This window comes from Dipteris shenzhenensis, chromosome 21 (genome assembly GCF_047967505.1).
Source record: "Dipteris shenzhenensis isolate YYH24624 ecotype China chromosome 21, Dip_SZ_1.0, whole genome shotgun sequence".
Taxonomy (NCBI): domain Eukaryota; kingdom Viridiplantae; phylum Streptophyta; class Polypodiopsida; order Gleicheniales; family Dipteridaceae; genus Dipteris; species Dipteris shenzhenensis.
Genome location: NC_141616.1, coordinates 13318903 through 13335009, shown reverse-complemented (window position 1 = coordinate 13335009; position 16107 = coordinate 13318903). Strand labels below are relative to the sequence as shown.

Here is a 16107-nt window from a genome sequence, read left to right as displayed (position 1 = left end):
GGTCTCTATCACTCTGGCCCACCGCTCCTTGTCTCCTCTTCCCACTAATCCACTCTTTCCTCATCTCAGCTAGCTTCTCCTTCTCTCCACTGTCTCCCAGTGCCAACTTGAACATGTAGAAGTCTATAACATGCTGCTGTGTCCAGTCTAGCTCTGTCTCCAGTGTCACTATCTCCTCCTGCTATCTAATCTGTCTCAAAAGAGTCTCTCTGTGTCATCCCATCTCGATCACATAAAGGTCGATGCAAACCTGGCTGTGAAAGTAGATCAGCTGAGAGAGTGGTCCAAACCGTGCCCCTCTTAGAAGAGGCATTGATATCATCCACGAATCTCATAGTAAACTGGGCATGTACAAAAAAAACTGCTCCTTTGTCTCCACCTCCTCTAGTGTGCATAATTTGCAGATCTGCTTCTCTCTAGCTGTGCATGTAGCCCTCGCCGTCTCAATCCTCAACTGGTGGGACAAGACCCGCAATTGTCAAATAGAAAATTCTCAGTGTGATCTCATCCTGTGGAATCCGAGAAGGCCGGAATCCAAACTGTACTGCAAACAAGAGTCAATCCATCTAGACACCCTGGCTGGCAAACCATATGGCATATATGTTCATACTAAAGCCCCCATGCAATGGTATGGGATCCCTCTCTAAAAACGAGGATCACATCATTAGGCTTGTGTGAGAACAGAGACCACCTCTTATGGTGCGTAAAGCGGAGATCCATTGTACCTCGGGTGGTGTCACAGGGACCTGAAAAGTCTAATGTAACTCAACTCGGGCTTAACCATGGTTAAGTCAAGTAATAGTTTGGCGGTGCTAGAGGAAGTGCAAGCTTCCTAGAAGTTCCTAGGGTCAAATTCTAGGTGTACCTACTAGGTCCTAGAGGCAAGGCAAAGGCATTAAAAAGGGGTTTTAAAGTTGGGCCCAAGGACAACCAACGTTGTCCTAGGTCAAGTGGGTCAGGACTTTAAAGAATGGCCATTTGTCATGCATGTGCATGCATGTGCTCCCACCACCTACCATCTCTCTCCCTCACCCTCCTGGAGCATTCCCAACCTGCAGAGAAAGCTGGCACTGGCTTGCACACACTTATCGCTGATTTTGACGATTTTAGGATGTCCTTCCTCCTGCTCACACGCATTTCGAGTTGCAGGCTGTCTCTCCCACGCTCTAGGCTACTGCACACTTCCCAAGGCAGTCCGTACAGCTTGTACGGACTGTTGTACGGCGCATTTAAGACAGGCCATACAGCCTTACGGACCTATATGGACTGTGCAGAGCTGAGGCACGCCATTCAAGGCAGGTGTAGGACATCTGGGCGCTGATTTCGAGATCATTACAGTTGAGGCAAGGCAGGTCATCCCCAGGACAGACATTCTGGGTGCATTTCAGGGTAAATGTGTTGCCCAAACCTCTACAGCCCTTTCTTGCCTTCTCTCCACTCTCTATCTGTTCATTTCTCTCTTTTCTTTGAAGCTGGAAGACTCCTGCACCCTGTTGGGAGCCTGGACAGGGGATAGCCGCGAGGACAGAGCTCGCCCCTTTGCCACGGACAGCGGGTATTTGGTTTTTTTCTTCCATTTGATTGCCATTTCTTGATTTGAAGCTATTTGCAGTGCATTTCCTGTGTTTGGAATCCTTACTGGTTCCCACAGGCTGAACCAAGCACTCAGACACAAGGCTGTGCCTGGGGAAAAGCTAGACGACAGTGTTGATGCATGCGAAAACCTTGAGACTACTTTGAACACAGTTTGCAATTGGTTTGGATGCTTTGATGCTTTCAGTAGGGTCAAGTCAGAAGTGAACGCTTAAGATTGCCTTTCCAGTTGGATCTTAGTGGTGTGCACTATGGAATAGGTGCCTAGAAGATAGTCAGAGGAATTGCAAGAGGAACAGTGCAAGGGTGAGCCCCCTGGTGTAAAGCATTTCCATTCAGAAGTATTAAATAATTACCAAAAGGGGCGCTAGGGCCAGTGGGTGTCTTGTGTATTGTTTTCTTTGAGTAGGGGCATTCTACCCTCCACACAGTTGTTAATAAATTTATTTCTAAGTGAATTCAAGTAAAAGAAGTGTTTGGCGTGATGCATTGTGGCTGTATTTGAGGCATTTGACAGTTTAGCAGAGGTTCACTAACCTTTAATTTCCTGAAGGCCAGTTTCAGATGGCATTGAATGCCCCAGAGCCTCCTTGCTTTCCAATTAGAGGATGTTTGTACATGCATGGAAATGATCGAAAGGCAGCATCCTAAACCACTGATACGAGTCTGTCTTAGGCACGAACGAGATCTACATCATCTCCAAGAAAGGTCAATAGGTCATAAGGCATGTGGCTCTCATAGACCGCACTAAGGACATGATCGAAGTGCCTCTGGACATGGATGATGGCCGGGGATCAGGGCCTGTGTCAGGTGTAGCGACTAAGATGGTGAATGCCAGATATAAATGGTTGACACTCATAAGGGAAGGGAGAACTGTAAAGTTGTGTACATGTGTCACAAAGGCCGGGGATCCCATCAGATATTCCACTGTACTCGTCCCTTTGCCATGTGCGAGATAGGTGAGGTCTCTTGATAACCGCCATTTTTGAAGGAAGTCATAGTTGATCAACTTGGCTATCGCCCCCATCTCCAATAATCCCATGCCCGTCACCTATGGTACATCATCCGAGTACCTCACTATCCCTCACTACCTCTTTCGATCTAGCATCTCTCCTCCACAATTTTCTCGTATTTCCCATGTGAAGCCCTCATGGCTGTCATTTTCTTTTTGAGAGGATCATTGTCTGCTATTAGCTCCTCCATTGCTTTGCATGCGGCCTTCAATACTTGTGTGGTGCAACAACACTTGAGAATTGGTGCAGCCTCCTCTTATCATACACGTGGTGATAGGGTTGCAATTGAATTTCCTCAATGCAACCACCGGTCGTCATAGGGTGGCATCCACACTGAACTAGGGGGACCCCAAGCAAACCCTTGAGGTCATGCAATCCTACACTTTCCTGCTCTTTCAGATTCGCTACATGGCTGTAGGTGAGCTGGTCTTGTAAGCGTCGCAGGCTCAGCAGCATCCAATAAGGTCCAAGAGGGCAATGGGGGGACGCAAGGTCGTGGAAGGATCGGGGAGGATCTGCAATTGGAGGCACAGAGGCAAGGGGCAGGGGAGATGGAACTAGAGAGGGAGAGCAAGCAAGTCCGGAAAGAACCAAGGGCGATGGAGTTGCGACACGAGGGAGAGGGTTGCGGAGGGGCTACGACAGGAGAGAAAGAAAGAAAGAAAGAAAGAAAGTTTATTAAAGTCTTCGAAAGACTGATGGGTCTACGAGACTGATAGAAAACTGATACAAATCAAGCAGAGAGAAGAAGAAGAAGAAGAAGAATATATTATCGTCCTCTGAAGACCAAAAATCGGCCTATGGGACCTGAAACAATACATTACCATACATACATACAGACTCCGGAAGGCCTGCGGGCCTATGAGACAAAGTATAATCAATAAATTAACTCATAAAAGCCACTGTGGGCTGAAGCAGTAGGGTAAGGCCCTTGCTGAGTGCTAATATAATAATCTCAAAACTCAGACATGCATGCAAAGAAAGAAAGAAAGCAAGAAAGAAAGTTCATTAGAGTCTTTAGAAGACCAATGGGTCTATGAGACTGTGAGAAACTTGATACAACAAGCTGAAAGGGTGGAGCTCCTAAAAGGAGCATCATCACCCATGCTAAAAGCTAAGTACTACATAGTCATAATAACATCAGAACTACATAGTCATAACATCTACATCATCATCATCATCATGTCGAATCTGATTCAATGTCAAGTCTAGACTAATACAACACATACTGGAAGCTTAAGAGTGAAGGTCATGATGGACCCTATGGTGAGTGGGGCTGTGCTAGTGAAATATATACCTTTGTAAGACTAGAATAAGTCCAATAGCCCCAACCCTAGGGCCAGAAAGGGGCCTAGAAATAATAGTAAATAAATCAATAGCCATTCTGTCCCTCAATGTGAGAGGCCTCACTGACTCTGGTAGAGCAGAAGAGGTAGCTTCTTGGCTAAAAGCCAATAATATTTCTCCTACATTTCTTACCTTACAAGAGGTCAAAGTCTTTGGAGCCTCTCTTGAACAACAAAAAACTACCTTGGGAGAGATTTCTCTTACTTTGCACTTGAGTAAAGGTCTTTCCTTGTACCAAAATATCCTTTTCACCAGCAATGACAATGTCTTGGTCATCTTCTAAGTCCTCCTCACTAATCCTAGAAGAGGTCATCATATCATCTCTATTGATGTCCTCTTCAAAGTCTTTTGACCAGCCTGGCTCTACTTAAGCATCCAAATCCCTATTCTGATTTTTTTTAATCCACTCTTCTGTCTCACTATCAGCCAAGGAATCAAAGGTACTGTTCAGCACTAGAGAGTCAGCTATTTTCAATTTACCTTTGTCCAGAGAGAGTGTGCGCTTGGCAGCACCTTCACTTAGAGGAAGGGACTTTTCAATAGTGGCAGGAACCTTGAGAATCCATTTCTCAGTCTCTTTGGGGTTATTAGGTGTAGGAGGATCCTTGGGCTTGGCTTTAGATCTCCTGTGTGGGCAGTTTTTAACTGCATGACTTGCCAGTCCATAGAGGAAGCATGAATTTGACAGATTCTTGTAAAGGAGGTGCTATTCTCTGTAAATGCTAAGAAACATTTGGATGCAAGATTCTCTGAAATTCGATTTATTCCCACCTAACACAAGGTCACAAAGCGGGGGAATACGCCATGATATGATTCTGGACCCCATATGCAAAGAGGCAGCTAAGTTTTTGGCTGACATTTTCAATCATTCAAACTATATGTCAATAAAAACTCTTACACTCCTTGGTAGAGCAAAACTACAAGATTGGGCTAACACATATCCTTGCTACTAACCAATTATGTATCCACTACCCATAATGACAAAAGCTACATTGCCCATCTATTGGCCATAATAATTGGGTTTGCGATAGAGCAAGAGAATGACTCTACATCCCTCTCAACACAAGATATAGAGGACTTTGAAACATTGATAATATCGCCAGAATGGGAATTAGACCCTCCACCTACTCTCACGGAGGAGGAGGGAGGAGGAGGGAGGAGGAGGAGAGGGAGAGGATGAATTGCAAGGTTGTCTCAGAGGGGATGAGGAGTTGCAAGGTTAGGACATGCTTTTGGACGTGGAGTGCAAGGAAGCATGGACACTTGAGACAATTGCTTGGAATACCAAAGTAGAACTCAACACAATGCCCCAAAGAGTGTGGGCTTTATTATATTATGGGGTATTTAAGTTGGACAACTTCTCTCTCTGCATGTAGGAATTGTAAGACATTCTCTCTCTACATGTAGAACTTGCATATAGGAGTTGCATGTAGCAGTTGCAAGTTGCATGTAGAAGTTGCATGTAGAACTCAAACGCTGCATATTGCATGTAGGAGTTGCATGTAGAACTCGCATGTAGAACATGCATGTAGGAATCGCATATAGAACTTGCATGTAAGAGTTGCAAGTAGAAGTTGCAAGTAGAACATGCATGTAGGAATTACATATAGGACTTACATGTAAGAGTTGCATGTAGAACTCGCATGTAGGAATCACATGTAAGAGTTGCATGTAGAACTCGCATGTAAGAATCGCAAATAGAACTTGTATGTTGAGGATTCCTACCAGAGATTATTCCTAGCCTTATGCAAGTACAAGCGAAGCTTTGCCGCTACTCTACACACACATTCTGTACTACCTAAGTCCATGTTGGCACAGAGACAACATACTCCCAGATCCATTTGATTACCCCGTCCTCGGGTTATGGCTTATTTTGATTTCGCGTATACCATACCATTTGTGGTCTGTAGTCAGGAAGCTTATCTCCTCTTAAAGAGGGGTAGACAACTGTGAATTTCAGAGGGGATCTCGTTGTTGAGGCTGCGGACTCTGCCATCGAATCTTCTTGGGATCCCAGTGCAGGGAAAACCGGTTCAGGTGCAGGGAAAACAAGTGCAAACGAGAGACAGAGAGAGAGAGAGATATTATATGATATGATTGTACTTAAGTCATGTTGAGACCTTCAGGATCAATGGGACTGGTGACCACTGTTAAACAAGTATTGGTCATTTACATCCAATTAAAGAAATGCTAGGCCAAGAACTTTGTTCAAGACTTCTTTTAGGTAGCTTCAAGCTTTTGGAGCTGGCTATGCCAGTAGATTTCTTCAGATTACCCCTGCTGCCATCTTACTTTTCCTTGATGTGTGCATAAGCTCTACACTTCATGAGTATGTGCTGCTCATCTTCCACTGCCCCTGCAGGATAGATTTTGCATATCCTTTTCCCACCTGCCCTTCTCCACCTCTAAATCATGTGAGCTGGTTCTTATTTTGCAGATTAAATGCCTTTTACGCATTGAGATGTCTTCCCCAAGATGTCTATGCATTGTGTATCTGTCTGTCGGGTTGATTGTTCCTTGATCTAGTCAAATCTTTTGTAGCAATTTCTGCGTTACTAGGTCTCTAATTGAGAGAGAGAGAGGGAGAGAGAGGGAGAGAGAGAGATTCCAGTTTTTTGGAAGATTTTGTTTCTTGACTTGCTTGTTTATTTTTGCTTAGTCACCTGCTTCCTTTCTTCTTTATTTCTTGTTTCCTTTCTCTTTTGTTTATTTGACGTATTTTAGTAAGCACTGGGTTTGCCCAAGAGACTCCGCGGGTCTTTAGAAACCCAATATAGCTGCTTATGCTTGGGCACTGATGACGACATAAGTTTTGCTTTGCTTGCTAAGTATGTCTTCCTTTTGTTTTACATATAAGCTTTTGTTTACCTCTTTTTTCTTCTCTTTCATTTTCCCTTTTCTCATCCTTCTCCTTCCCCAACATGCTCTCTCTCGCCTTCTCTTGACCAATTTCTCCTTACATGACCCCAACTCTCCCTCCCTCACTCTCACTCTCACTCTTATTTAAAACATAAAAAGCTAAATGGCCCTTTACACTTATGTATTGTTTCTACAAAGAGGCAAAAATACATTTCTAAATTGTGTAATAGTAAAGTGATCAAATTACTACATTGAGTGATAAAAGACTCCTTAGTTGTACAAAGGCGGGAAAATCTATGGAATTGGGAAGAAATGACTCCATATTTTGCCAAATCAGAAATGTTTGAGTCAATGTGAGGCATTTTTATAATGTGTAAACCACTATATTCAAGTTGTTCACGTTTATCGTATATATCAACCTCTAATCCTATGGTAGATTGAGAAAGTCTAAGATCTAAGAAAACACAAGAATCCCCTCTTGAAGTGCAGTTCAATTCCCAAGAGTCACGAGGATAGATTCCTTCTCTAAAAGCACTAGTGTCTTTGTACATAAAGTCTTGAAAGTTAGGAACATCTGGTACAAATAAATCATCTATAAAACGCCCAACTTGGCTAAGCTTATGTAAAATGATAGGGCAGGTATTGATAGACATAAGACGTTGCAAAAACTCAAATTCATAAGTGAAAAGATAAAAGTTTGCTACAAAGACGGCATAATTAGTGCCCATGGGGATTCCTATAATTTGTTGAAACAAAGAATCGCCTATTGTGATGTAAAGATTATCTAAAAGAAAATCTATCCAAGAGCAAACATCTTCCACACTTACTACCTTTGTGTATCTTTTCTTTTTAGAACCTATGTCATGATCTTTATATTTCAGCCATTAAAAGTCAAAGCATAAGACTGTTTTCTCAACTTTTAGCACTTTGCATCGACATCCGTCAAAGTAGTCTCACAAGCAGCTGCAATAAATCTTGGCTTTTTTGAAGTTTTGTGAAACTTCCAAGCAACACAAAGAAAAGGTATACTTGGATTGCAAACAAACCCAGAAGACTTGCAAAAACTCTGATGTTTTGAGATCAAATCCTTTTGAGAAACTAAGGCAAGGGCGTAAGTTTTAGCAGACGAGTTCACTTCTCTCAAAAGACATTCTAAGTAAAACTTTTTGCAAATAAAAACAAAGTTATTGGAACATTTGTCCATATAAGAAATGACAAAATTCCTATGGAATTTTTTAAGAAGAGTTTCATCTTCTTTAGAAAGATGGTTACTTTTCTTTGAGCAATTAACCGAAGGGACTTCTTCTAGTAAGAGGTTAGAGATAGAACGTTGGCGGCTATCTGTGGATGCAATCTGACATGGCCTCTTGGGGGTGGCTCTATGTCTGACAAGGGCCATAGTAATACTAGTCGGTCGTGCCCCGATCCTAAACATAGAAGAGAAGTCCCCAAGCACGATCTCTGCAGTTGCCCTCTGTCGAGTCTGTAGCTAGCTTTGGCCCTCTACCTCGTCGACTACCCGTGATGTGGTGATCTATATGGTCTGGTTGAAAGAACTATGTAATCATACTCTTAGGTGAGTCCGTTTGTGTATCCAAGCCCAACCTCCGCGATCTAAGTAAGCGCTCTATGTGCCTAATTTCCTCATGGATAGATAAAGGCGGCCACGTATCTATGATCTAGATAAGAGAGGAAACAAGAGAGGAGTCTGAAGCTGTCTCTGAAGAGACAATAGTCGCGGCTGTGGATCTCGTGGTATACATGGCCATAGTCCCAAGAAATGTTTCATCCGTTCTGGACTTTTCGGGCGAAATGGATAGGTTTCGAATTCATGCTTAATATATACCCTTATATGGGCAAATAAGATGTGGTGTATTTAAGTTAGAGTGAACAAGGAACAAGTCAAAACTTAGAAAAATCTCAGAAAAAACGTGTATTTTGATTTGGGCGAAACAAAGGCTTCGTTGAGAGCATTTTATCCCATTTTGAAATGTTTCATCTATTTAGCATTTCGAGGTTTCAAACAAGATGAAACAAATTTTCATGTGACTATGCACAAGGCATTTGAAGATGAAACGCTCTTCTGACTCGATCTCATGTAGATTAACCAAGGCACATATTGGCCTCTCTTTGGATACTCCCTCAACTCACCAACTCTCAATGGGGAGTCAATGCGATGAAAGCCAAAAGTATCCAATAGCAATCCTCAATGAATGGGGAAGGTGCATCTAGGTATATCTTGGCGAATCAATAAAGCCCTCATCGGCGATGCGCAAGCAATGATCCCTATAGAAGCTGAGCTTCATTGGGAGCTCACTCAATGCCAACTAGGAACTGAATGTGTGTAGCTGTAGAAGGTCCTCGCATATGACATGGTTGACCTCGTGATATCCGGGTGGGAGAAATAGCGCATCAATGCTGTACTAGAAGAGGGGTAGTCTGTCCATGTGAAGTCCCAATCTCTCAAACTACCTACATGTGTACGCATACCAGTATCTTTGATCACCCTCAGATGCTAGGGCCATGGAGAAGGATAGTACTAGCCATGGTACTCTAGGTGCATTCATTGTACTCTCATAAAAATATGACGACCTGAAAGGCTGCATCAAGCTAAGTGGAGATGACTCAAAATCAGCCTGGACGATTTGGTGGGAAGCTGATGGCTTACTCCATACCATCCGCGATAGCATCAATTGTTGGAGACGCTCTACCCTAGCCCAGTCTACATTTGAGAGATCCGTCCCCCAACAAGGGCTGCCATACATGCCTCATGGCCGGACCAAGGAGTCGAAAAGGAAAGCCTTGGTCTAATGGTCTTGAAAGTGCGAGTGGAAGCACTGTCTCTCCAACTAGGCTAACGAAGTATATTCTCTATCAAATAGATCTGCATCGTTGGTCTCATCGTGAAAATAGGTCCAAAGAAGAGAACTGTGAAGTGTAAGATGAAACAAGCTCCACGGGCAATCCATCAAAAGTGAACCATCCGCTATGCTTAGCTGCTCAAGATGTATTAAAAATCATGACCTTCGTTGTATCAAGGTTGAGCCTCAAATCATGCGACTCACAGAATGCCTATAGCGCATCCAAGTGTCTTTGGAGGCCCTTTGTGACATACGATAATAGCGCAACATCATCTACATACAGAAGGATCCAAATCAAGGAGCCAACGAGAGAGCATCCCCCCCCCCGAGCATAGTGTCTCCATAAATGTCTCGAGCTCATCTATGTAGAGGCCAAACAGAGTTGGTGAAAGTGGCCATTCTTGTTTGACCCCAATAGTGCTCATGATCTCCTCTAACTATCCACACTCTACTAGATATCTCCTCATAGAGTGCCATTGAAACCAACCTCTAATCACTCAGAGGACAGTGGAGCTAAATCTTTAATCACTTCAACACTTATTTACAGCTCACAAAGCATATATCACAACCATTAACCATTGCATGATCACCATTTGGGCATGATCATTTGTTCACAAACAAAACCACTGAAAAAGGGATGGAGACTAGAATGCCCCTGCTCAACAAACATGGACAAGTGCATACGATTGGCCCCAAACACCGCAAAGCCCCTTTCGGTATTTCTTTATATTTCACAGTGAAATGAGTACAAGTTGCATCTGGGAGACCTTCCCTGCAATTGAGCACGCAGCCCAGTTACACTGAGCCTTTGCAAGGCTTTCAAGCATAGAACGCCATCACATAAGTGCACTTAACCCATACACTCAATCCAAAGGCATTCTCTTTTCCGAGTGCAATTCCATTGGCTGTCCAGATGCAATCACACTGCACCCCAGCTGCACTCTCTTTGAGTGGTTCCCAGATGACATTCACAAAGCTTTTCAAAGCTCCAAAATAAAATCAGCAAAGTACCCAACCAAAGAATGACTCATGTAGCACTGCCTAGGCACCTATGAACCAAGAAAGAGGCGGCACACGAGGCCAACCAATAGCTTATGGCAAAAGAAATTGCAGCAGCAAAATCACAACTCACCGAGCCCTGAAAACTCGAACCAAGTCTTCAATCGCCAAGAAGACATAGTAGCCAATGCCCAATTGCATTCTCAGCCAAAGAGAAGTGCAAAGGCATGAAGAAAGAGCATTTACAAGAGCCGACCAGCAAGAATTCCACCGAAAAATGTGAAAAGACGCACTCAAATGCAATCACACTGCACCCCAGCTGCACTCTCTTTGAGTGGTTCCCAAATGGCATTCACAAAGCTTTTCAAAGCTCCAAAATAAAATCAGCAAAGTACCCAACCAAAGAATGACTCATGTAGCACTGCCTAGGCACCTGTGAACCAAGAAAGAGGCGACACACGAGGCCAACCAATAGCTTATGGCAAAAGAAATTGCAGCAGCAAAATCACAACTCATCAAGCCCTGAAAACTCGAACCAAGTCCTCAATCACCAAGAAGACATAGTAGCCAATGCCCAATTGCATTCTCAGCCAAAGAGAAGTGCAAAGGCATGAAGAAAGAGCATTTACAAGAGCAGACCAGCAAGAATTCCACTGAAAAATGTGAAAAGAAGCACTTCCATCGCGAAGAAGTGGGAGTTCTTGGGCTCAAAAGAAGCGTGCTTCAAAGAGGAATGCATTGAGAAGGTTTTGGAGAAGTTTCATTGGAGAAGTTTCATCGCCGGAATGTCCTCCAAAACTGAGAAAAACCAATCAACCAGCGCGTGGGACCACTCGAAATTCCACAGAAAGCTATAGCTTTGCAAGAGGAGAGGCCCAAGAGGCTGTAGAAGCAAGAAGGTCCAGAAAAACCAACTTTTGCAAATTCGACCGGCAAAAGAAGTGCTCAACTCTGCCCTTCTGCCAAACGCATGGAAGGAAAAGCATATCACTGCGAAGGGGAGGCAGAGGCAAAGCCATCGGGCCAAACGGAAGTCGAGGAATCCAAACGGGTGAGGAGTTATGAAAAGAAACGGAATTCAGCTGAAGAAGGCTGAAAAACCAGTCCAAAATCTCAACAAAGGGAGAAGATGAGAGAGAAAACCACACATGTGAAGTTTAGAAGGCCCAGGAAGGTCCAGGAATGGCAAAGGAGCATGTAGAAGGCACTAGAGCCACTTGGAACTCTAGGGGGGCCATTGAAGGTACATGGCCCTCTAGGGAGCCCATTAAAAATGTGACGTCATCATTTTTCAACAACCACTCTTTTAATTCCTTGGAATGCCTTTGGCCCTAGGGATTAATTACGCTTATGTGCTAGGCACCATGCTACATTTAATTACACATTATTAAGTCCACGCTTGGACTTTTAAAACCAAAGTTGTCACGGTCTTGTAGTACATTAAAGTACTTAGAATTTCACGCCCTCATGACATACCCCTCTCTTGAAACAACAAACCACAGTTTGCTGCCCCAAAAATGAAATACACCATGAAAGAGTATACAAGAAAGCCGCAACTATAGTATACAGAGATAGTGAAAATATGGCCAGGAGAGGTATGCATCCATCCATATACACTGCTCAAAATCTGTGTGATCCTTGGCGATCAATAGTCAAGATGCATCAATATCATGAAGTCTCACAGCAGAAATACTGTCAGCTCAGTATCTTGGATGAAACATACAGTGTCATCAAGCAACCTCATGAAATCACAGTGAGCCCGTCTGTACTGAGGGAGTGGAGGTGCTAGCTCCCTCTCGAACACCAGGTAATGCTCCAGACGCTCGCTGTGCTAAACTACCTGTAGAAGCTCGGACTGCAGTCGGCTCTAACTGAAAAGCATCAAGGTAAAGCCACAATAACCCAGGTGAATCTGCCAGTTCACCTTCCTCCATCGATTTCGCATCGAGTGATGGTTAATTTTGAAATTTTACCAAGTAGCGACAGATAACTTTACCTTTGAGCTTTCTATCTCTGTGTGCCAAAATCTGCTCTGGGACCAAAATTTCATCATGTTTTTCCACTTCAGGTTGTACCTCATCAGATAAATCCTCGAGAACATCTCCATGATATTGCTTTAACAAGCTCACATGAAAGGCATTATGTATCTTCCAATGCGGAGGCAACTTCAGCCTGTAAGCTACCTCGTTTATCTTTTCAGAAACCTGGAAAGGACCATAGTAACGCATGTTCAACTTGTGTACAACCTTTCCTTTCCAATGCAGAGGCAACTTCAGCCTATAAGCTACCTCGTTTATCTTTTCAGAGACCTGGAAAGGACCATAGTAACGCATGTTCAACTTGTGTACAACCTTTCCTTGCCTTTCTTATTTTTCAGCCTTGCCTTCTAAAAACGCAGCAAAACCCAATCACCTTCTGTGAATACCAATTCCCTGCTGTGCTTATCTGCTGCTCTTTTCTGCTTGTCTTGACTTCTTTGCAAAGCATATTTGATCTTCTTGTAAGCCTCTTCAAGGCTTTCCACAAAACGATCAACTTTGAAGATTTTCTCTTTTGTATGCAAAATGGGAGGTTTCTTCCTAGCACCTTCTATTTCAAAAGGTGCTTTACCTGTGGATGTGTGCACCATATTATTGTACGCATATTCCAGCAAAGACAAATAATGCTCCCATTTGCTTTTGTGGCCTGAGACAGCATTTAAACATATCCAAGATGATAGAGTTGTCCTGCTCAAATTGTCCATCGGACTGAGGGTGAAAAGATGACAAAAATTTCAGCGTAGTGCCCATATTTTCAAACAACCCTCTCCAAAAAAGGCTAGTCATCCTCGAATCTCTATCACTAATTATGGATTCAGGCATCCCATGATACTTGAAGACATGCTGCAGAGACAGTTTGGCCATTTGATCTACTGTAATTTTCTTTCTTACTGGCACAAAGTGGGCTTGTTTGCTAAACCTGCAAATTATTGTCTACAATCCATCATGTCCAGTAGGAGTACATGGAAGATCAAATACAAAATCCATAGCTATGCTTTGCCATGGTCTATCGGGAATTGGCAAAGGGTGTAACAACCTAGGTGCCTTCTGCCTGGCAAACTTTGCTTTCTGACAAACCATACATGTTCTCACATATTCTTCCACATCTTTCCTCAAAGATGGCTAATAAAAGTATTGCTCCACTCCTGTAATTGTTGCTGTAATTCCCCTATGTCCTGCATATGGAGGAGCATGGCTTTCCATTATGACTTTCTATTGCATCTGATCAGTGACACAGAGTCTTCCATGCATCAAAATGAAACCCTCTTTCAACATATACTGATCATGTCTTTAACCATCAAAAAGCTGATCATAAATAGTTGAAAAATCAGCATCATTAACATACTGATCTTTCATCACATCTAACACATTATTGTAAGCAATGCTCACTGCTGAAACACTGAGTTTCTGCTTCAAGCTGTTCGTGGAAAGTGCATCAGCCACGACATTTTTGTTACCCGGCACATGTACAATTTGAAAATGAAACATCGAGAGAAAGTTAGCCCATCTCATGTGCTTTTCAAATAATTTTCTCTATGTGAGAAAAAATCTAAGTGACTGATGATCTGTCTGCACATAAAAATCAGCTCCAAGAAGGTAATGTTTCCATGTGGTCAAAGCATGGATCACTGCTAACATTTCCTTCTCGCACGTCTGCAAGTACAATTCAGCATCTTTGAGAACTCTACTCTCATATGCAACCACTCTGCCATCCTGGCATCAAAGTGCCTCCTATGTTGTTCCCACATGCATCACAAGTTACAAGAAAGGGTTTTGCAAGATCTGGCAAGATAATAACGGGTTCAAAACACAACTTTTGCTTCAACTCTTCAAAAGCTGCATTCTGCTTTGGTCCCCACCAAAACGGTACAGCTTTCTTTTGTAAAGCATGCAAGGGAGAAGCAATTTCTGCAAAGTACTTCATAAACCTCACCAAAACGGTACAGCTTTCTTTTGTAAAGCATGCAAGGGAGAAGCAATTTCTGCAAAGTACTTCATAAACCTCCGATAGTATGAACACAACCCAAGGAAGCTTCTGACTTCATGCAGATTTTTCAGAATTAGCCAACTCCTTATGACCTCAACATTTGCAGGATCCATCTTGACTCCATCCTTTGATACTATATGACCGAAATAATGAATCTTATGCATAAAGAACTCACTGTTCTTGGTGTTTGTTAACAGCTTGTGTCTTTTCAACTCTTGAAACACAATAGTGAGGTGTTTCCTGTGCTCCTGTCATTTTTAGAGAACACAATGATGTCATCGAAGAAAGTGCCCACAAACTTTCTATGTGCTCTAAAAATTATGTCCATCATTCTATTGAAAGTGACAGGTGCATTACTCAAACCAAAAGGCATCGCAAGGAACTCATATAAGCCAAATGAAGTGCAGAAGGCAGTCTTGTAGCCATCTTCAGGCCGTATCCTTATCTGATGGTATCCACTTTTAAGGTCAATACGACTGAACATTGAGAAACCTTCCAACCGATCCAATATATCATCAATGCGTGGAAATGAAAAACGGTTCTTAATTGTGACTTTATTCAAAGCCCTATAATCAATACACATTCTCCAACTACCATCCTTCTTTTGCACAAGCGACACAAGAAAACAGTAAGGAGAATTACTTGGCTGTATTAATCCCTTTTCCAAAAGTTCCTTCACTTGTGACATTATCTCTTCCTGTTGTGCCTTACTGACACAATTGGGAGGTACATTAGGCGGTGAGCTTCCTGGAATTATATCAATTTAATGATCCTCGCGCCTCTTGGGAGGTAATTCTTGAGGAAGTGCATCTAAGAAACAATCCTGAAAATCTGAAATAAAAGCAGCCCTTTCTCTATCTAAAGCAGAAAGAGTAGAGCCTTCCTGAACTGGTTGGCTGTCCTCTTCGATAAAAATCAAGTACGCTGAAATATGACGCTTTATTACATTGGAAATACAAGAAGCTGACACTACAGCGATGAACTCCCCTTTCAACTTTACATCAAGTACATGATTTTTGCCTCTGTGAGTTAAAGAAATCTTCTTGTTTCTCATCTGCACATCAGCCCCCACCCTATACATCCAAGGCATCCCAAGCAAAGCATCACAGTCTAGCAAAGGCATAATGTAGAAGTCCTCTGCATCCTGATATCCCTGGATATGCATCCTCAACTTGCCAATGATAGGAGTGACAGGTGTGTTGAGTTCAAGGTTGGCCATATCACTCACACATGCCGGATAGCCCCATTTCCTCAAGCTTGATGCCAAGCCTTCCTGCCATATCAGGAGTTATGAAATTCGTCTTTGCCCAAGAATCAAAGAAAAACAAACAATTCTGATTTTTTATTTTTTCCCATGTTCTGCACATCTCAGTCTTTTTCGTTTCCTCTTCAACATGTGCATGTGGCAA

The 16107-nt window shown here is 42.9% G+C and overlaps 1 protein-coding gene across 3 annotated transcripts in view; it reads right to left on the bottom strand.

Annotated features, from left to right (window-relative positions):
- Positions 1-16107, bottom strand: part of GR (glutathione reductase) — a 90656-nt gene that overhangs the window by 44782 nt on the left and 29767 nt on the right. The gene's annotated exons all lie outside the window — the stretch shown is intronic.